This window comes from Ambystoma mexicanum, chromosome 11 (assembly GCF_040938575.1).
Source record: "Ambystoma mexicanum isolate Mex_15411 chromosome 11, UKY_AmexF1_1, whole genome shotgun sequence".
NCBI classification, from domain to species: Eukaryota; Metazoa; Chordata; class Amphibia; order Caudata; family Ambystomatidae; genus Ambystoma; species Ambystoma mexicanum.
In genome coordinates, this window is record NC_090934.1 from 766285508 (window position 1) to 766307665 (window position 22158).

The 22158-nt window shown below is 45.0% G+C and overlaps 1 protein-coding gene across 4 annotated transcripts in view; it reads right to left on the minus strand.

The window, feature by feature from the left end:
* ZNF143 (zinc finger protein 143) overlaps nt 1–22158 on the minus strand; it is a 1779064-nt gene that overhangs the window by 540585 nt on the left and 1216321 nt on the right. The window lies entirely within an intron of this gene.

Here is a 22158-nt window from a genome sequence, read left to right on the forward strand (position 1 = left end):
AAAGGTTTTGGAGGAAATAGCCCGCCTAGCAAAATATGCTCCAAACAACCCACCCAGCCAGGAACATAATCTAGCTGACTCATCTAGTCAAAGCAGGAGAAACAAAATGGATGGCAGGGATGCCTGAAAGATAGGGCTGTGAAAAGCAGTCCTTCAGATCTTTTGTACGATCCCCATTCAACACTCTGGCATTTAAAAAAATGTTTTTATTGTGTTATAGTTTATTATGAACTATTCACAAATGTACACACAATGAAATAAAAGAACATCATATCATTATACACAACAAGATAAAAAAGATAAATCAATCATTGGATAGCATATACACATACCAATACATTTCAGTTACGATTCTTATTGCACGAATACCAGTTCAACAAAAATAAGTACAATCTGGCATTAGATTTAGTCCTCAGAAAAATCAAAAACAGAACACTGGAAGGAAAAATGGGGCAATTTTATCTCCAAATGCCCTGATATCACAGACCCTTCTGAATGAAATGGCGTAAAGGAGTGTGACCAACTTAGCAGAAAGGGCCAGTAGTGAGAGTTCCAGTCAATTTGCCAATCTGAAAACATGGAAAGTACCAGATTGACGAACCACGGCAAAACAGAATACCCAGACCTCTGGTGATGTTTGATGCAAACGCCTCTCAAAAGATGGTTTTTAGGTCAAAAATGCAAATTGGCCACTTCTTGTACATCATCAAAAATAAGCAAAATGTTACATTATTCTCCACATACTTTACAATTTTGTCTTGACAGGGTGTTACGAAGTCCCCTGCCCTAGTCCGTTGATAGATGTTGGGGTCTGCGAGGAAGCCAGGTGCTGCCACAGGTATTGGAATATTGTGCCTGGGGTCAGCATCAGGCAGGTCATGGGGTTACACCCACCATGCCACTAGCAGAAAGGGAGGGGCTCATCACAGTGTAACTACAGCTACTCCTGAGAAGCAGTTTTTCCATGGAGCCAGTATCACCTGTATACTCGGCTCCTTTCACAGGGGGGCAGAAACCACTCCTTAATCTACCCAAAGAAAGAATGAGACCTGAGCTAGGTCAAGGTATCTCAGAGACAGAGAGCCAGGCTCTATGCAAGTGACATACAGAGAAAGAGTTAGGAACTTAAACATAGCAAACGTGGTTTTCGAAGTTGTAGTCCCATCAGGCACTAGAGAGCCACAAGGCCAAGGAAACTGCAACTTATATGTTTCCTATTCAAAACCAGCACACCCGAGTTGGAGGCTGGGCAGGGTTTGCCAGCCCGAAGGACCTCCACCCAGGGGGACAGACGGGCATATACCTACACCAGGGCTGTAAGTAATCTCCAGAGGCAGAGCCTGATAGCCAATCCCCATGCCATCTACACACCAGAGTCGAATTAAAACAGAGGGAGGCTGAAAGAAGGGTCCAAAGCCCTATAAAGACCCAATGGCACAGCAAGTAGTATCTGGAGCCAGGAGGAATAGCTCAATTGGCATCAACCGGTGAGGTCAAGAGAAGAAGCTGTAGAGAAGAACCTAGAACAGAGCTCCTGGATCCTTGGAGGAGCAGGAGGCTGGAGTAGTGCCCCAGAAAACCAGGCTAAGGAGGCAGTAGTGACGGCCAAGAATGTTGGGTAACCTGAGACCCTGAATGTGGGGTATGAAGAGAACCAGTGGGCTTGAAGGAAGAGCAAGGCCCAAAGGGCTGGGGGGTGGGGGGGTCAAGGAGGATGGAAGGCGATTGACCATGAGGGTCAGTAGGGTAAGGGCCCAGAGGAGTGGAGGGAAGAATGGTTCCCAAAGTGGTACAGAAGGTGGGAATGTTGGAAGTGAACTGTGGAACCTTACTTATTATAAGAGAACAATCCAGAGGGGTGAAGAAGGTGCCCAGGGGAGTGTAGACAGAGATAGCAGTGAATTGGAGAACCTGCCCTGTTCTAAGGAAGTGCCCAAAGGGGTTAAATGAGGTAGGAAGGGGAACGGACAGCTGATGTGAGAAAATAGTGATGTGGATGGTTAATAAAAGAACAGGAGACAGAGGAAAATGAAGCATAAAAGGTCGAGATTGTTGAAATAGGTGTTGAAACCTCTGGAAAAAGAAAGAGAAGGTGACAGAAAGAAGTGAAGAGGGAAATGTGGTTAACCACAAGGAGGAAGTAGTAGAAGGTACTGAAGAGGTTGAAAACAATTAAGGGACTAGTGAAGGAGGTAGTAGAAAGAACTGAAGAGATGAAGTCAAGGACCAATAAGGGCTTAGGAGAGGAGGCAGTAATAAAGGGTTAGAGAGAAGGTAGCACACCCAAAGACCAAAAAGGATAAACCTAGGAAGACAGACAACATAGTGGAGCAAGACTTTAGGTGAGACACCAGGGAAGAGAGAGAGGTTGGGGCATGTGGCTGGAGGAGGAGACCCAGAGAGATAGGGCGGTAGGGAGTGATATAGTCAGAACCCTGTCTCACTTTGAGGGCAGCCTTGTGTCATCCTCAGACTACAATACATCCTGGAAGGCCTGCCGCTCACACACACCATGTTACAGAATCCACCCACAGGCTCCAAGTATGGAGCTAATCCCCTAGACCCCAAGACTCTGGCAAACAGGGTGCAGGAACCCTTAAAGGCATGGTCTAGTAAAATGTTTTATTGTCCCTACGGGTCGGCCATGTTTTTTTAAACCTAAGTGGCTCGATTTTAGAAAACTTTTCTATCGACCTATCCCGAGTTATCGTCCATTGAACGCAAGCGAAAACAAGCACCAGGGAGCCGCCATTTTCTGATAATCCTATCTTTTCCCCGATCGCCCTGGCTGACCTGCTTTTGCGGCACTAAATCAATTCCCCCGCCCCTGCCCCTGTCATCAGCAGACTCGTTCCGCCCATTTCCCAACGCCAAAGCACGTCTCGTGTCAACATTCGCTGCGCTTCAGCTAATGACGTGTCGCCATGGAAATGGCAGGACGCCTCTCTCCTCAATAAGTATAAACAGACCATTTCACAACACACAGCAGCCGATTTTCGATTCCATTCCTCTCTCTGTGTTACTTTGAGTATTCTGTGACTCGTTTCAGTGCTCTGGTCAGCTACCTTCGCCGCTTGTAGCCCGTGCGAACAGATACCAGTACCACCGCTATAAATTATTTTAGTTTGATTAACACACAATGGCTACAATAATGCCCTACATGTACGAGCCCGAGTATACCGAGGAGGAACTACTGGAAAGGGAAGCACGCAAAAACGAAGGGGATTCGGACGGCAGTTCGCAGGACAAATCAACAGATGAAGAGCCTGGGCCTAGTCGAATGGACGGCGTCTCCACCTGGTCACATGCAATCGGTGCGAGCTAATGCCAACTGAGGACGAGAACTGCTGCTGCCAAGAAAACTCGGGATGCCTGGCCTACATTTCAGAAGGCGAGCCACGACCGCAATGCATCACCGAGCTGCCAGAGTTCAGGGCAGCCTGCCTCACACGGGCCGTGTTGAGAATAATGATGGTGCTTATGCACGAACTTCGAGCAACTGTTCGTCCTCGTAATCCGAGTAATGAGTAAGTATACTCTGCTTGTCATGCCACTCCTATTTCATGGTCTTCTACTATATCCAAAATTACATCTACATATCATTGTAACGCATGTAAGTCGTTGAATAGTGTGCATTGTCTAGATAGCATTTGTCCGTGTAAAATGCCATTAGTTACAAGAATTGTCATTGACAACAAACGTTTATTAAACTTATCTTGGTAATTTAAAAACAGTTTGTTTCATTCCTTTTCACAGGTGGTACAGGCTGGTGGCCTATCGTTCCTTTACATGGTGGCTTCACGGGAGGCTTGGACACCGCGTTCGAAGAGCGATACCCGCCTGTGCCGTTCGTACCATTAGAGAAACGTTCCCGAGTGACAACGGTCAGTACAGGGGATTTTCTCTCGCTGTGCTGCAACCTGACCTGTATAATCTTTAAAGTCTTGTATTTTTGTGTCATGAAAATAAGATACAAAATAAAACACCACATATATTTTAACAACGGTTGTCTCGATTTTTTAAATGAATCAAGTGTGTCTCCATTCAAGGATGGACGTCAGACATCTGTGCTCCGAATGGGTGAAGGTCTGGTTGCTGTGAAGCAGGGTGGTCACTATCTATCTAAGCTAACATAACATATTCTCGATAATGCATACACTAAAACACACTTGTTCAAAGTCTTTCAGTAGGTTATGTCTCTATAAAAGTCACACATATATCTATACTAACATTTACCATTGGATTATACAGTCTTGACCACTATAATACACCGGTTGAAGTGTGGGTCTGTGCTCACAAGAATCTCCGGTATGTGGCATTTGTTATTGATAAGCAACGATATACTATCCTTGATATAAAGGCGATATACTGTATATTGATATAAAGGCGGTTCGCGCCGGTGGATGCGCGCTGGCATGGGGGCTGTCAGGGGCGCGAAAGGCCAAGGTGCCAAACTACATGTACACTTCAAAAGGTGTCCCACGCCAAGGGGCCACTGTTCACATGGTCTCCTCAGACCCCGTGTCTCCAGGCAGGCCTCCCCTGAGGCAGGCCGCCCCCCTACAATCCACATAAGTGTGTCCCCATTCAGCAGTCTTCCTGTGCCTTATCTGCACGCCCCAGGCCCATCCATCCCACCCCCCTCTATCAAAGGCGGTTCACACCCGGGGATGAGCGCTGGCATGGGGGGCTGTCAGGGGCGCGAAAGGCCAAGGTGCCAAACTGCATGTACACTTCAAAAGGTGTCCCACGCCAAGGGGCCATCGGTCACATGGCCTCAGACCCCGTGTCTCCAGGCAGGCCTCCCCTTCAAGCAGGCCGCCCCCTAATACCACGACATACATACGTCATTCATTCACAAACACACCCCAGTTTCTAATACTTTAAAAACTACTCGATATGTCTCATGAGAACATCTTTGTGCTTTGCAAGTCAACTCCTGAACGTGCTACCTGGGAACCACTGAGATCTATGCTAATCTGCTCGTCGTCGTGCTATCCGTGAACTTCTGTGACCGCTTCGAGCATACCCATCAGTGCGCTACCTGTGACCATCCACCTATTCTCCCGCAACCTACTGCTCTGCTTGCTGAATCCAACTGTTTGTTGGTCAAGGTAAGGCCATGTATCCTGGTCATATTTCGCAGATTTTTAAATTTCTATCTATTTTCGAGTAGAGTACACAATAGTGCTATGTTCATTGGTCTCATTGCTATTGACTTGAGTTTCCATTGCTATGCTATCAATAGATCTATTTATTTTCATCTGTGTCTATTGTCATTGAATTGCATCCTTCGGGGGTCCAGTCTATAATGTAAGCATGTTTCCTTCTCGTGCAAGACAGAACATCCAAGGGACGAGTCACATGTTCAGATTTCAGTCACATCAATTATACATTTCTGCAACTTATGCAAATACTAAGCAGCACATAATGAAATGGTATAGTTCCTGCGACCAAAACAAACCTTGCATTGATCATTGTATGATTCATTTACTTTTGTATCAAATCTTTACTCTTGAAGATTGTATAATAATGTCGATATTTACTTTTCAGATTTATCAACAATGCCTGCCTGTTCGATTAGCGGTTGCCCTTCGAAGACCCATGCGAAATCTGAAGGAACTACAATGCATGTATTCCCGAAAACTGTTGATCGAATAAGAGAATGGGTCAGACATTGCGGATATCCACTGGATGAGCTGGAAAGTAGAGTCCAACAAGTCTTATAGGACAAGAGGGGTGATCGATACCGCATCTGCAGCCGGCACTTTTCCTTGGACATGTACACAACTTCTTGGGTAACAAAGAAGAATAAACGGCGAACGACACGGAAATTGAGCGAAAACGCTATTCCCACTCTATTCGTCCACATTCCGCCACCGGTGAGTCAAGTGTCCGGATTTAGCTTTCGGCCTTGCGGTAGTGTGTAGCCGAATGGATTAATTGACATTGTAGGTGTACTATCCCTTGTAATAATTTCGATATTGATATGAGTGTATAGTTTTTTGAATAATGACATTTATCAATATATTCTTTTTCGATTTCATAACCCACAAACGCAATGTAAATATATATGGGGACAGGGAACTGTGCTGTATTGAGCATTTTTCAAGTATTCTGTCGGCTTACATGGCTATTTTTAATATTGGCATTTCATTATCAATCATTAATTGACCTTTACAACTTCTTGACTATCCCTTGAATCTGAAGCAAGAACATTCTACATCCTTGACGTGGTCGCAGTAATCAACCACTTCTAGCGCGTATCAGGTAATCTTACTAGGCTAATCCGCTACATACTTGTTTTATGCATGTCAAGTAATAGTTTTATTCTATCGTGTAATTATTTTACCGAATGTTTGGTTACTGCTTTCCAATTGATAAACACCTTAGTTATCGTCCACTGGTGTTTGTTTTCAGTTATAATTAGTGTTATCCATACTAATGCAAGTACTGTCTTTCAGGGAGATGCTGAAGCGTCCGCCACATTTACAACATTTCTAGATGTTTTTCAACATCAGGAGGTATGGATACTGGCAGCTCCATCGAGCATCATCATCAGAGCTGGATTTCTTGTCGTTTGATTGTTCTACACAATGTTTCATTCGTGGTTAGCCGTTGATATGTCCCTGTGCTGTCGATCCCAGGTGTGTGTTCTGTTTTCACAATTGTAATCCTCACTAATGCAAGTACTATGTTTCAGGCAGTTGATGGAGCGTCAACCCCTGCACTTGATGCAGAGCCTGACATTCAAGTATACGAATCGGCGCAACAGCTTTCGGAAGTGCGCACTACATTTGCAACATCCATAGATATTCTTCAGCAGCACGAGGTATGGATAATGACAGCTCCATCATGCGTGATCATATAACGTGATTCCATTTGCTATACTTTCTTCCCTATTAACGCAAGTGCTGTGTTTCAGGGAGACGACGAAGCTTCCACCACAGTCACAACATCTCATTTAGATGATGCAGATGTAAAGGAATCGTTGAAATAAGTTGATGAAATGTGATCATATTTGGATTTTCCTTGATTCTTTTGGACAATGCATCTTTCGCGGTTATCTCTTTATATGTACCTGTGCATTCGACCCCAAGTGTGTGTTATGTTTCCAATATTGAAAACCATACTAATCCAAGTATTGTGTTTCAGGGAGACGACGGAGCTTCCACCACAATCACAACATCTCATTTAGATGATGCAGATGTAAAGGAATCGTTGAAATAAGTTGATGAAATGTGATCATATTTGGATTTTCCTTGATTCTTTTGGACAATGCATCATTTGCGGTTATCTCTTTATATGTACCTGTGCCGTCGACCCCAAGTGTGAGTTGTGTTTCCAATATTGAAAAGCATACTAATGCAAGTACTGTGTTTCAGGGAGATGCGGATGCCTCCTCTCCAATACAACCATTCATGGCCGTCCATGCAGAGCCAGAGGTATGGATACTGACAGTTCCATCGAAATAGATCATCACTGGTCGAATACTTGTTGTTTGATTGTTGCACACAATGTTTAAATCGTATTTGGCTATTGAGATGTACTTGTGTGTTCGTCCTCACGTGTGTTTTATGCTAACAATATTTTGATACATAGTAATGAAAGTACTATGTTTCAGGGAGACGATGGAGCCTCATTCCGTGCTGTCTATGCGGATACAGAAAATATAGTTGTTGCAGCGCAAGAGGAAGGGAGGACATGCGGAAACGAATCGGAGCTACAGCGTGCAGATGTTGAAGGTCGAGTCAAAAAAGTTGCAAAGAAAAAAAAACAAAAAAAGGTTAGTTACAAACAGTTCATAACTTTAAAAAAATGTTTGTGCTGGGGACTACTTTGTTTTTTTCCAGTCAATTCTACTACACTCCATCTTGTGTTTAAACTGAACATCCCTTTTCCAATCTCTCCTCCAGTTACCCGTGGGTGTCAGAACTATACACACACAGACAGTGAAGCGAATGAGAGATGTGGCTTGCCAGACCGTGTACACTATGGAGGAACTATTAATTGAGGCGAGGCGTGTTCAGGCTCGAGATGCTCATGTCCAATGGCCAGAACATGAATTAATTGTGTTTGGAGACTACAGCAAAGTTGCATTGGACCATAGCTACAGTGCGACCGCACCACCACAAGAAGATGTTATTGAATGTATTGAAGATAGCTTTGAAGTAGTTGCAGATCAATTTACACATTCTACACCCGCGAAAAATGACCACCAAAAAACCTGTCGACATTGTTGTGTTCTCCCATCAATGTTGAAGTAATAGATGTTGAAATGACAGAGAATGAACCAGCCGCAGCATCCATAAACGCATCAGAACTTGATATCAGCGATATTACTTTCCAATGTGTTGAAATCTCCACAAGGTCAAAGGCCGAAACAACGTTGACGCAGGATGACAGTCTAATGAAAGAGAGCAAATACATTGTATTTGACAGTTGTTTGATGGAAATTATAAGTATGCTGAAATGTGTGCATTCCATTAGAGGGAAAGTATGTGGGAAGCCATTGATTAATGTGACTCGTCAAATAAAAGGCAGTAACGTCAAAATAAATGCCGCCTGTAGATTAAATCATAGGTTCTCATGGTCTGCACAACCGATGCTGGGGAAACTGCCAGCAGGCAATCTACTGTGTGCAGCTGCATCACTTTTTAGTGGCTCCAGTTTTAGAAAGTTAGAGGCTTTCTTTCAGTTTGTGGGACTCCATTTCATTTTTAAAGCGCTGTACTACACATACCAACGTGATTATCTGTTTCCGGCCATTAGTGATGCTTGGAAAATTGAACAATTGTCTCTAGCAAGTACATTCGAAGGCAAACGATTCAGGCTAGCCGGCGATGGACAGTGCAACAGCCCTGGATTTTCTGCCAAGTACTGCACCTACCACTTTCAGGACATGGATAGTAAGAAAATTGTGAGTTCGGTGGTCGTGCAGGTAACACAATGTACATCCTCAGTGGCCATGGAGAAACTAGTGGAATATCTACAATCGAGGGGAATGCACATCGACCTCATAGCCACGGATAGACACGTTTCAATTGCCAAGACAATGAGAGAGCAGTTCCCACATATTAAACATCAATTTGACGTATGGCATCTTGCTAAATCAATCAATAAGAAAATCTCGGCTGCAGGGAAAAAAAAAGGTTTTGAAAGTATTTTGCAGTGGTCACATTCTATCACCAACCATCTTTGGTGGAGCTCAAAAACTTGTGAGGGGTCAGTGGAAATACTACTTGAAAAATGGCAGTCACTGATGCACCACTGTACCAAGGTTCACAGCTGGACAGCAAATGAACATTTCCACCAATGTGAACATGGCCCTTTGTCTCCAGAGGAGGCACGGAAGAAGAAGTGGTTGATTCCATCTTCACCGACAAACAAAGCCATTGAGAAGATTGTTTTCGACAACTCTATCAAGAGACTTGAAAGGACTGACAGAATTCTGTCACACAGGAGATTTGGAGGTGTTCCACAATATGTGCCTAAAGTACAGGCCAAAGCGCTTGCATTTTAGCTTTCAGGGCATGAAACATCGCACTCTATTAGCGGTCTTGGCCCATAACAGCAATGTTGGACGTGAACAATCTAGGACTAGGGGTAAAGTAAGGATGCCTCGCTACACTAAGGTGTTTTCAAAACGATGTAAGCAATGGGTGATCAAACCAGTCTATGATGAAATGCAGTTCGACTTTGTGAAAGGCCTTATTGTTGCTGTGTTAGAGAAGCACAGATATGGAATTTTGGACGTTTCTGTGCAGAGCAGTGATCCATTGCCACCGAACATTGCGACTGTGCCATGCCCACCCGAAGCACAGCTGATTGTGAAGTACAAATCCCGGTTTAAATAATTGCAATACGATTGTCGTTTTGTAAATAAATGTTATTGTACAGTGTACCTGTAAACCTAACCCCTACCTTCACCATCATGGGTGGCGAACAAGCTGGGTGTCATCTTTGAATTCTCTCTATTCACCTCACATATGTGTATGCATATATTTTTCTCATGTCTCATCTCATGTAAATGTAAATCCCGCGCACTGTTAACGGAGGGGAGGCTTGCGTATTGCAAATAATAAAACAAACAAACAATAAATCTCACTTTTAACTCAACTCCTGTGGTACTTTATACTTTCCCTGACCTTCCGCCAAAAATTAAATGTCTCAATTTGGGCTGCAAAGCTCGCAGACAACGGGAACAAAATTGGGGCACTTAGAACGCGCCAGCCTATTGGGCCGTGACATTTGGTAGAGAAGCCAGTTCGCATTTGCACATTGAGGCACACTACATAGACGGATTCTAAATTTCAAGTTCTCACAGATGCCTATACTACGTGATGTTGCAAATAAAGAATGCGTAGGACAGCGCCCAGATGAGGCCCACAAGTCGCACTGGAAGTATAAGGGTCTATTGTTTTTTGACCTTGAGACAGGCACCATGCCGAAAGAACTACATTTGAAGGGAGTGCGCAATAACGTAAGAGACGATAAGGCAGAAAATTCAGAAACTAGACCGAGTTTCAGTTTTAGGTCAGTATATGAAAAATCATTGTCAAGAGCACGGTCCGTTTTACAGACTGCATTACGAAGAGACACAATGGAAATTTCAAATATAATGTAAGTAAATCTTTACACGCTTTTATACCGGAATGAAGATTTAATGAATGGATGCATGAATAAATGAATGAATGAAGAGCTAGGAAAAGCAAGTAAAACTGTTCGTAGTGGGCACATGGGCATGCATGTCCACTGGTCTCACCGATCTCGGTCCTTGGCCCAGCCACTTTTCCCTGCACTACGGGACTGTCTCTGTATCCTTCAGCCCCTTCTCCCGGCATTTAACTTGTACTTGCCACCAGCTGGCCCTATTATTTAATTTGTATTCAACTAACCATGTACAGCCCTTCCCCATGCGTGATCAGAATGACACCTGGCCTAGTAGGATCGTTGTCTGTCTGCCCTTGTTCCCCACCTGCCTCGTCACGCCTAGAAACACTTGAGTATAGGCGCGTTACAAATGCCATATCATATATCATATCATTCCTCACGCATGTAGACTGTCGTTTATCATTGTGTGTTGGCCTCGATTTATCTCGTTACTTTTCGCATTGATTTTAGAGACGAACATACTCCATTGATCTATCCTTGCAAGCAAATAGTTTCTGATCGGCCGTAATAAATAAAATTAGTAATATCAATGAAGTTCGGCTAGCGAGACTAATTATCATTTTTTTGTTTTCATAACAGGTATTTGATCCCTTTCTGCCACTGCCATCTGTTTGAGACACCGGCGAATGGATTCTTCAGCAGACACCTGCAGCTTCGTGTCAACAACTGGAGCACGATCACCATATTATGGGACGATCGCCAAGGGCCCACATGCCCTTACGCTGTACTAGTGGCTAGAAGCAACATATCAACCTTTAGGCTGGACTAGTGCCTAGTTGATGGAACAGCCTTGCGGTTCACCGTGCTTCCAAAGTGATTCTTTTTACGAAAATGAACACCCTGTGTACCATAAAGGAACAGCGCGTGACTCAAGATGAAACGGAACAGTTATTGCGAATACATATAAAAGAAAATAAATGGCTTCTGGAGTTCATATGTCAATTGCTGAATATTCTCTAAACATTTAATGTCAAATAAATGTACTTTACCAAATGTACCGTGTTGCTGTTTCATTTTAAAGTACAGTTTCATATTCCGAATTGTGGCGCGCTGTGTTGCGAGTTGATCTGTGTTGGTTTCCGGGTTCTGTGTGGAGTCGCGCAGAAGACGACTGGGCGCGTTTGCCTACGCAGCACAGTAACGTCACGGGGAGAGGCGGGGAATATGAATGTTTTGATAATGTCAGGCTCAGGGGCGGGGGAATTGATTTAGTGCCGCAAAAGCAGGTCAGCCAGGGCGATCGGGGAAAAGATAGGATTATCAGAAAATGGCGGCTCCCTGGTGCTTGTTTTCGCGTGCGTTCAATGGACGAAAACTCGGGTAAGGTCCATAGGAAAGTTTTCTAAAAACGAGCCACTTAGGCTTAAAAAAACATGGCCGACCCGTAGGGACAATAACATTTTTTATTAGACCATGCCTTTAAAACCCAGGACTGAGAACTAAGGAGAAGAGACTCAGAGAACAATGCAAGATCTCTGAAAACCCAATGACTGGGAGCTAAGGTAAAGAGAAACCCAGAACTGTGGGTAGTAATGTGTGGGAACTACTTAACATGCAGTACCTTGCCCTGAGTTTACTGGAAACTAGGAGAATCTTTGGTTGGAACATTTCACTTGCCCACTTTATCCAGTGGTCCAGAGGACTACCCCACTGTGAAGTATAACCAATCTGACAACTTTTAGTTTAGATCACACCCTACTTGTTCATTTTAGCCATCACTTGAACATATAGGTTAATAAAAGCTTTAATTAAGTGAAACCCCATATCTATCCTCTTTGTCAGTTAATGATCGGCATGGAAATTCATCAAAATGAGGATCAACAAATTAGGGTTCCCATTCTTTTTTTCAAATGTATGCCTGCAAACCTCGAACGAGGTGTTACTAGAGGCTGCTCACCTACTTCCAAAGGGAAGTTATTAGCAAAAACTACAGGTCTGTGCATGTTAAAGCTGATCTTTTGGGCACCTGCACTACAGGAGTTACTGCTCCTGTATGATATGATAGGTTATTTATAAGCGCCTAATACCCAGAGGTATCTAAGCGCAGGCCCGGGGATCAAACCTGTGTTGCTCTGTCGTCTTGTTTACAAGGCGAGCACGTTGCCCCTTAGCTATCCTCCCGAGACAGTATTGCAGGTGCCCAAAAAGACAGCCACCTGCACTACAGGAGCAGTAACAGGATCCATGTGCCTTGGAACACACCAACAAATCAAGGCCTTTCAATGAATGACTTTCTAGCACCTGGGCCATAGGATTTGCATATGAAGACAAAAGCCGCTTCTGAAATGCCCTAGGGAATCTGTCTAGACCAGAGATTTGCAGTCCACAACATGTAAAGAACCTACTAGAATGAAAGCATGCAGGTAGCCTGCCAGAACCATCAACACACATGGGAATCTAGGTAGAATAACCAGAATGTACGTGGACTTTTCCAGTGGCATGTACTAAGTCTGGGCCGGCCACAGAGTCGCCTTGTAGTTGTGACACTCGAGAAGTAGTTGTGGAATGTAAGGAAACAGAAGGCAAGTATACTGATGGCTGAGCCAGAATGATGAAAATACACACATTTTACACCCTCGCTCCGGCCCTTGCTGATTTTTGCAACCACTCCTTTGCCTCTGGATCCTTCCCGTCCCCTCTGAAGCACTCCTTTGTGCATCCTCTTTTCAAAAAGCCCACAGCTGATCCTTCTTGTTCAGCTAACTATCGCTCAATTTCCATTACTCCCTTTCTTGGCAAACTCCTGGAAAAGTTGGCCATCTCTCGGCTTAACCTCCATTCCAATTCTGTTGGCTGTCTCCATGACCACCAGTCTGGCTTCAGAGCTGCCAGAAGCATGGAAACTGCTCTCCTAAACATCTGTGAAGATCTGCTCACCAACCTTGACTCTAATATTCCCTCTGTCCTCATCCTCCCCGATCTCTATTCTGCCTTCGACACGGTCAACCATACCATCCTGCTCAACCGTCTCCGTGAAAACTTGGGTATCACTGATCAGGCTCTGGCCTGGCTGACCTCTTTCCTCTCAGATCGACCCTCCCAGGTCCAACTTGGGTCCTTCCTTTCATCTATCTTCCTCTCTACCTGTGGTGTTCCCTAGGGGTCTAACCTCTCGCCCTGGCTTTTCAACCAATACCTGGCAACTCTCGCCCACTGCATTGCCATTTTCTGCTCAAATTTCCAGTGCTACGCTGACGACACAACTCATTTTCAGGCTGCCCTCTGCCACCTCCTCTCCCTCTCTCATCTCTGATTGCCTAACTGCCATTCAAGATTGGTGTGCCGCCAGTGATCTTTTGTCTGAATGCCAGCAAGACGGAGATCCTCCTCATCAGCACACATTCACCATCCTTTCCCCTCACTCTCTGGCCGGCCTCCCTTGGCCCTCCTCCTACCCCCACCTGCGAGGCGAAGAACCTCAGGGTCATCTTTGACTCCACCCTTTCCTTCTCCGCCCACATCTCTGAGGTCTCTAAAAAGTCAAATTTCCGACTGCACCTGCTCAGAGGTACTCTGCCTTTCCTCTCCTTCCCCCAGAAGCTCATGGTATCTCAAGCTCTGGTTCTCTCTAGCTTGGACTATTGTAACAGCCTCTTTCTAAATCTACCTGCCTCTACTCTCCGCCCTCTGCAACTAATCCAGAACAGGACTGCGAGACTTGTCCTTGGCCTCAAGCCCTGGGATCGTATCTCTCCAGCTCTGAAATCTCTTCACTGGTTCCCAGTGGATGCAAGGATTAAATTCAAAACCCTATGCATTGTCCACAAGGCTTTCTGGGGCCTAGGTCCAAAATACCTTCAGCTATCCCTCCGCAAATACCTCCCCTCTCGAGCTCTTCGCTCCGATACCTCCAACTCACTCAGGGTCAGTCGTTTTTCTAAGAAACAAGCTGGGGTAGATCTCTGTCTTCGGCTGGGGCCTCCCTCTGGAACAGCCTCCCTGCCACTCTAAAACTTGAGGAGAACCATCTCCGGTTCCGGAAGCAACTCAAGACCTTCCTCTTTTCTTCTGCCTTCACGCCCCCTCTCCCCTGCTGATCTGTTCTCTCTTGGCACCGTGCACCTGGCCACCCTCTGTCTTTTGGGCCCAGGTACCTGCTCATCCTGTCACCCTCACGCACTGCCTCCGGGCCACCCCTTGCACTGGGGTCTGTATCTGTACCCATACAGCCCCCCCTTTTTCTTCCTGCACTTATCGGACCTACCCTGTCTGCTGCCTTAAACCTAGCACTTGCAAATTGCTTGCTGCATTACCACTGTTTGTTGCCTTTATTATTATTATTTATTTATTGTTATTTATCTGTTTCTCCTCTGCTTCGCACTTTCCACCTCTCCCCCCTTCCATGCACTTTTCCCCTCCCCCCTCTCCCATGCACTTGCGCGTTCTCAATGTCACTGGGCCTAGTAAGATCGCTGTTTTGTTCTCCCCCGTTCCCCTCCCTTGCCTTATCAATCAATCAATCAATCAATCTGTCGATTAGGCATCTAGATCTGCTTCCCAACGGAATATGTTTGGAGCATAGTGTTCAGCCTTGAGACAAACTAGATCCATTGCCGTGGGCTATGTAACCTATGTGCTTGCACACCATCTCAAACATTCATAAGTTCACCTTCAGAAGTTACCAGTCAGTTGCATTCTCTGTTAGAAAAGCAATATTTAACTAGTCTCCACATTATGGTGTAGTCCTTCTTAAATTACTCCCAATATGGCAAGGTGACCGTACAAACCTATTAATTTGCCATGTAAACATTTTAGGTAGGCAAAGGTCATACTAAGCCTCTCCTACTTTAACAACACTGCAATATGATTTTCTTGGCCTACAAAGGATTATAGGCATAGGACTATTTCTGGCATTACTCAAGCCTTGTACTAGGTCAAAATTGTGAAGGCATCATGAAGCATGACACAGACAACAGATTCAATTATCAAACAGAATTCTTTTATTTAACTGAAATGTCTGGATGGATGAAGGCACAACTTAAAAGTCTGTGTCCAAAACCTATACTTGCCCTCACAACTAAAGCTAAACAATGTGTAGGGATGTCAGCAATAAAATAAATAGTGTTTGAAATAATGTTCTGAGCTTTGCTTCTTCCAGCTTATTTGTCAGCTCCCCTTCTCCAAGTTAAAGAAAGTGCCACAAAACCTCTGGGTTCCTTTTTCCAAGTTCAAGACAGTTCCACAAAACCTCTGGGTTCCTTTTCCCAAGGTTCAAGACAGTTCATTTGTACTTATTCTCAATCGTTCAGTATTCAAAACAGCCTCAGATCAACTCTACACTCCTTCTGGTTTCTTAATAGTTCAATCAGATTGCTTTCTCTTACTCAACTTCAGCAACTTCTTTGGCTTTCACAGTTGGGGGTTCCCTGGTCTAGGCGCAGTTGTCAGACCACACGGTCCACACATTGCATGTCACGCAACCAGGAACCCTAGACTTTCTAGCCCACACAGGTTCTTCTGCCTCTTTACCTGTGTGAAGGTTCACACTCACTTGGCTTCTCCTTATCAGCCTCTTGGCTTTGCCACAATGTGTCACACAGCCTTTACCAGTCTTTGGCCATGCCACCCTATATTTATGCATATAGTTCAATTTGTGGTAGTTGTGTTCCTTCACCACTTGCTTTCAGGCTCTTTTGCAATCTTCCATACTTGCAGAATTCTATATTTCATACGACTCGTTCTTTGCTTTCAAATAGGCAATATTTGAATTTCACATACACTTGTCATCAGATTATAGCTTTGCCTAAAGCTTTAATTGAGTTCGGTATTCACTGTCTGTCATCTTTTACTTTGCTGCTTGCATATTATAGTGTCCTTAATTTCCTCTCAACCCATGGCCTCGGGTTGGTTTCATCGTGCACATGCTTTTCCAATCACCCGGCATTCCTTTTGGTTCCCCCGCAGCACCCAGGAGCACACAGGCTCGAGTGATTCTCCATCTTCACTCACTGGACCTTGGCGTCTCCTCTGGGCAGCAGTGCTTTCGATTTCCGCTCCGTCTGGGGACTTTCGTACAACCGGGAACCCAACTCGCACTTCAGTCTCTCTGTGTCCCGCCGGCAGCTCCGTTTTCTCTCTGCAGACACTGTCAGGCGTTTTGCTTCTTTCTTCTGTGTCCGCATCTCCTGCTGCGTACCTCCGACCATCGAGACTCCCACACCTGTGTCCTTCTCGCAACCTGCTTGGCCGCCACAGCTCCTTGGGGTTGCCTGTCGGCGTCCTGGCTCTCCCGCAGGACCCACCTCAGCTGCCTCCTCACATACAGGATTCCCTGCTGGTTTGTTTGCAGCTGGTCTCCTCCCTTCTTATACACCTGCAACCACCTGACAGGTTGCTGGTGTGAGTTACAAATTGTAAATGCCTGGTCGCAATTAGTGGCGCCGTTGGGACATGCATGGCCTTTCCAACTCTCTGTAGACTTCTTCCTCGTCTCACTACGAGAGTGGTGAAATGACTTGATACTCTTCACTACTCCTAGTTGCCTCCTCTTCGTCCAAGTATTATAGTGGGTTGAAGGAGGGGAGATGTGTTGCAATAGCCCAAAAAGTCCTGGGGAGAGTTAGGTGGGTCCTCATAAGGGAAAGGTGGATACCATGTCTCATTATTAAGCCTCCTCTCTTTTACCCTCTTTCTGTGGCTTCTGGATTTATAATACCTTCTGATGTTATCCCAGCTAGAGGGAAAGGGGTAACAATGTCACATAAATGCTCCTGGGATTATGGGTTCATCATGGAAGTGGGAGTACCGTATCTCCCCCAGGGACGTACTCTCCCCAATCTCCAAGGACCCGCCACCCATGTGATCCTCACTTGCTTCTCCACACCCAGGGTCAGGATCCAAAAGCGATGGCCTTTCCCTGGGCACTCGAGAAGAGGACCCATGGGCAGTAAGTGTGAGGACGCCCTCAGGTTTCTCACAAAATCTACAGTGCATACTTTCCAGATTTTCAGAGTTCCATTAGGCATAGTAATCCATGAATGCTAAGTTAACTCAGGTCTCTTGTATAACTTAAGTGTTTAACTGAGCAATTGCATAATTCGGAACGAAAATGTTAAGGGGAGGAGATGTTGCAAGCATAATGAGCCCTGCCAATTCGTTTTGGAGGAGAAATGCACGCTTATTCTACATACATTTTGACTATTCAAAAAAGGCTACAGATTTCTACCAAACAGTCTCCAGGGCTTTTAGGAAAGTCACATGATATACATCATGTGGGAAAACATTTCTCTATAAGGCGAACGCTGATCTAAAAACTGTTGAGCAGCTTATCATTTATGTTCTTTGCATTATTTTTGTATATGAATAACATGCTATTGGTCACTCATGCATAGATTCATTTGCATCAACTTTCTTTGGAAGACTACCATGCATACGTATGAATGAAGCAAAAAAATGGATCCCCAAAACAATTACCTTGTAGGTCAAAAATGTAACATATTGTAATCGAATGACATGGTTACCATGAAATATTCTGTATTATGGTCAACTTGAGTAACAAAATTAGTATGGGCTTTAGAATGGGGAGAAATGCACATTTTATTTTTGACCGCTCCAAAGTGCTTTTTAAGAACGTCACATGATGTACATCACGTGATATAAACATGTCTATACAAGGCGAACCTTGATGAAGGATCTATTTAGCAGTTGAGCAATAGATTTGTCAGGGAGAGGATTTAACTATCAGCTTGGTAAGTGTGAGTTTCTATTGCATGGAACTTTGGCTGCCACTAGAGTTATGCAAGGGTGGTTTTGAGTCCTTTCTGTTTTAGAGATATCGAGAGGACGGGGTTGCTTTTTCAAAACTTTAAAAGCTGATTTCATCTATTCAGGTATGATTTTCCTTTGCCAAGTGAATTATACTGGGTAATGGAGTGACAGATATGAGAAATGTTATTTGTTTATTATATATTCTATGTCAAGACCAGAGGCGAGCATTATGCCAACTTCCTTCATTTTTCTTTTTTTCAAACTTCAAATAGAAAACATTCCCAAAACCTCACATCCCATAAGGCCGCAGTGTCTCTGGTAGTCCCACATTCATACCTTGTCTCTGGGCCACATGAGTTACTTCCTGCCCAGGTCCCTTCCTCTTCTTTTTCTGCTCTTCCATGAGATAAGTAGCAGATCTTAAGCTCCAATTTAGAAGATGTTACACAGTATAATATCATGTGCTTTCATACAGTTAACGTGGGCAATATGAGATATTTCATCAGTGTGTCATGTGTGAGAAACCTGATGGTATTCTCCCACCCACTCCCTCCCTCGGGATCTTCTATTCAGGTGACCAGGGAAGGGCCATTGCTTTTTGATCCCGACCCTGGGGGTGGACAAGTGGGGGACGATCACCTGAGTGGAGGGTCATGGGGGATTGGGAGGAGAATGCCCGACGGCGAGACATGGTATTTTCCCAGTCTCAAAAGCACCTTACCCTACTCTCCCTCAACCTTTGTGTGATGTTAACACTCTCACCTAATCTCTCCATCCCCATTTCCAAGAACTACTGACACCAGGAGGAGGCCACTAGAATCAAGGAGGATTACCCATAGGAATAACATGGGGAAAGAAAGGGCATCAGACTTTAGAGAAAACCACTGTTCCACTAATAGAGTCAGGCATAGTCAGGCATGGACATGTAACCATTCACACCTGACTTCACTTGACTGTGTTCAGCTATAAAAGGTGTGGTCAGACACAGAAACTAGAGCGAGCTGGGGATGCAGTCCGTACCAGAGGACCCAGAAGCAGAGAGAAGCAGGTGCTGCAGGCAGGAGGAAGACGGCGCGTGGAGATGCTGGGCTGGTGTGTGTAGGCTGCAGCGTGGCGAGGGAGCCAGAGAAGCGCTGCCTGCATTCCGCAGGGAAGGAACAGCAAAGTGCTCATTCCCTTGGGGCCAATCTCAAGGGTGCCTGAGGGGCAGGCAGAGAGACCGTGACCTCTATCCGGCACTGCCTGAAGGAGCCGCCTCTCTACGCGATGCTGCCTGATGAGTTTCAGGAAAGAATGTGAGAGAAACCACGGGACCGTTTGTTTAGATGAGAGCAGTGCGGGAGAAAGGCATGGATAAGAAAGCAGCATAGAATCGGAAAGGAAGAAAAAGTGTGAACATTAAAAGTAAAAGTAAAGTGAAAAGACTGAAAAGCAGCAAGGAGAAAGAAAGCAAAAGAAAGCTTGCAAGAAAAGCAGATCGGGCTGAAAGGCAAATAGAAGCACAATCGAAACCGAAGATGAGAGAAAGTGGAAAAGAAACAGTGGGGGAGAGAGGGGCACAAGAAAGGTAAAGAAGAGTGCCTGGGGCACGTAAAGGAAGATGCAAGTGTGCACAGAACCTAAAGAGGGTGCAAGGGTGCACGGAAAGGTCAGCAAATTAGTAAAGAGGCTGCAAGAGTTCAAAGATGGAAAAACAGAGAAGCAAAGTGCCAGGGGCACGTTAAAGAGGGTGCAAGTGTGCGCAGAAAGGAAGCAGAAAAAAAGGGCTGCAAAGAGCATCGGAACGAAATAAATAGGTAATAGAAGAACGTGAGAGTCATGAGAGGGCAAGAGGGTCAGAGTGGTCGTGTCTAGGAAAAGCAAAAAGCCTGGCGTTTTCAAACTCATGAAAGAATGGTCTATGAATTCAAGACAGAACTGTAATAAATCATACGTTGTGTTTGGAAGCTGGAAGAGGCCTAGTGCTTGGGGAAGGCCTATTTAAGAAATCAAATTACATCCCGTTGAAGAACTGAGTTTTGTTCACAGTTGGAATGGGCCTGAGCTTGGGGAAGGCCTATTTAAGAAATCAAATTACATCCCGTTGAAGAACTGAGTTTTGTTCACAGTTGGAATGGGCCTGAGCTTGGGGAAGGCAACCCTAAGAGGCCTAACCAAGTCAGAGACTTGTTAGGTTTTGTTGAACTAGTAAAGAGAATTGAAGCGTGAGGAAGGGAACCCCGGAAAGCTTACAAAAAGGAACTGTGTTGTTATTTTTTAATGGTGTTTTGAAACTTGATTTAGCTGAAGCTTGGGGAAGGGAACCCCCAAAGAACTGAAAGCAATTTGAAGGTAATTGGAATAGCTACAAGGGACCTGTGGAGAAGGTCCTATGAATAGCTCTGTGGATTGTACTTATTTGTGTGACATTGACCCAACAGCACCTGATGAAAGACCACCTGAAACCAATCCTGCTTTCCATTTTTGTTGAACCACCATTTTTCTTATTTTTGAAAAGACTTCCTATCACATTTTTATATACAGTTAAACTTTTACTTTGGACTTTTAGAGAGCGACAGCCATTAGAAACATCAGTTGAGGGAATTATCCCTTTAGAGTTGGGTGCAGTCAGGCATTACACCAACTCGAGAACTTCAGTCAAAAAAGGTTTTCGAACGAACCCACTTGAGTCAGTGTCTCTCTTGATACCATGCCTATCTTACACATGGCACATGTTGATTACTGCTCTGTGTGCGTAGTTCCGTTTTGGTGAAATTGCAGATACCGTTTTACTGCCTGTGACGCATATTATATACACACAACGCAATGTTTCCTTCGTCACCAAGGTCAGGGACCGCATTTCTAAAAGGAGCGCGACCAGACCGGTGAGTATCAGACTCACTCCAGGGCACCCGGCTGCGCTGCACAAGCAAGTTTTGCATTCTTGGCATTCTGCGGCCGAACAAAGCTTTCCACAGCTTTGCCTTGGCCACGCGGGCGCCTGGCATGTAGACACACCTGCGCACAGGCCTGGGAGCTTGCGCATCTTTGATATTTATACAGAGCGTTTTACCGGCAGTGCGAACGACACGACCCGGCACAACGGTGGAGTTCCTTCTCTCGGCCTGCCCAGACATGCAGTGACAGCTCAACGATTCAGGAGCGCTGGAGGAATATTGACAAGTACAGTGAGCTGTCAGAACTCACGTAACACGAATACAAGCAACATACAGTCACAGCAGCTGAGCTTTCCATATTTAGGCCTATAGGCCCAACTCAAAGAGAAGAACATTACACAGTTTATTACACTGTCCAGATTTGAAGCAGACTCAACTACACCTGCAAAATATACTCGGGATTCAGGAGAAAAACTTTTAAAACAGACAAGTGAAGCTGTAGAGATAAATATCTAGTGATCCCCACCCCTCACAGAGGACGTGCCATTCAGCCTACGCAGTCCAGGCACACAGGGACTAATGAATTAAGTGGAGATAATGGAGTCAGATGATGGGAGAGTGGAGAGCCAGGACCAGGTGGTCTCAGAAGACGATTCTAAACTGACAGTTTCAAAAGAGTATTGGGAGTCTCTAGAATGCAGTGTCTCAAGGGGTGCGCCCGCTCCAGGAGAGGCTCGAAGCCCTGGAATGTCCAATTGGGCATGGCCTTAAGAAAAAAGGCCCTGATGTTGACACCAGCACGTTCTCAGAACAGTCTACCACTAAGGCCACTTCTATGGGGAGGGACCAGACCCGTAGGAGAAAGCACTCTTCGACTCACTATCAAGCAGGGTGACAGAAA